Below are 1,287 nucleotides of genomic sequence, written 5' to 3'. Positions count from 1 at the left end.
AGGCTGGATGAGGCTTGGAGCACCCTGGGCTATGGAAGGTGTCCCTGCCCATGGCAGGGGGTGGGACTGGGGGCACTTTGAGGTCCCTTCCCACCCAAACCATTCCATGATTCCATGAAAATCGGCAGAGTGCCAGCGGCACGGCTCTCGTGTGACCGCGGTCCCGGGAGAGGGGCTGGGACACGGATGAAAGGAAGCGGTTTATTTTCTGGTAAACAACCGTGTTTTTGTCATCTCTGCTTTTCTCAAGCCGAAACCGGCATCCTGGGCTGATGCCAGCCCCGCGCTGGGAGCGACGCGTGGCGGCTCATCGCTGCCGCCAGCGTCAGGGGCGGGAGCCGAGACCCAAACACCCCGTCGGGGTTTGCTTCTCCCGCCTGTCTGCTGGAAGGAGCCATCCCTGCGTGGAGAGAGACCCCGGAGAGCTTTCCCGGGGTGTCTCGCCTGCTGACGTTGGGTTTTGGGGGTGATGGTTGGGGTGGTCGCGGCTCCGGAGGCTGGCGGTGCTCCGTGCTGGCCACGGGGCACCAGGGTGTTGGTGGCTTGAGGGTCTTGCGGGGGGTCTCGGTGGTTGCTCGCTGGCTGGCTGGTAGGGTGGGCATCAGTGGCCCGCCGCGGGAGGGGGGGGTGAGCAGAGCCAGGCAAATCGCTGTCCCCATGCCGGCTCCACAGGGACGTACTGGTGCGGGATGTAGGGATGGTGTCCCAGGGGGGCATCCCGACGCACTCAGGGGGCTGCCAGGTCGCTTTACGCCCCAACAGCCGGTCTCAAATGTTGGTCTTTTATCTAAAATTGTTCTAAAAAGTGCTGGGGGAGGGCAGGAAATTAATCTTCATACCAAAACAGCTTAAAATAAACCCGAAATCTGTAAAGCCCTGCAGTTTAAGCCCTTTCAGGAGCAAAAAAATAACAGCTGGGCTCTACCAAATGGTGCCAGATTTGGAGCGTTGGGTGTCCAGGGGCTCTCCGGCCTGGCAGAGGTTTCTTTTCCAGCCTGGTCTTTCTTTTCCAGCCCGGTCGTGGCTGGGGGAAGCGAGTGGGAGCAGGGAGAGCCCTTTGCACCTTCTCCCAGGGAGGAGACAGTGAGCGGGGAGGGGCGGGAGCTGGTATAAATAATCCTCCCCATCCCCGTGCTGGCCGGCAGCGTGGCTGCAGCTTATCTCCTGGCCAGAGGCCACTTACCGCTTCCCAGCCGCTGCCAAGCTGGAAAGGGCTCCGGAGGGTGGGTTTTTTTCCTCTCCCGGCTCGGGGGCTGCCGCAGGAAGGGAGGTAAGAGAGACCTTTAG

The sequence above is a fragment of the Eurypyga helias genome, unplaced genomic scaffold (assembly GCF_000690775.1).
Source record: "Eurypyga helias isolate BGI_N326 unplaced genomic scaffold, ASM69077v1 scaffold23476, whole genome shotgun sequence".
NCBI classification, from domain to species: domain Eukaryota; kingdom Metazoa; phylum Chordata; class Aves; order Eurypygiformes; family Eurypygidae; genus Eurypyga; species Eurypyga helias.
Note: the sequence above shows the minus strand (reverse complement) of the source record.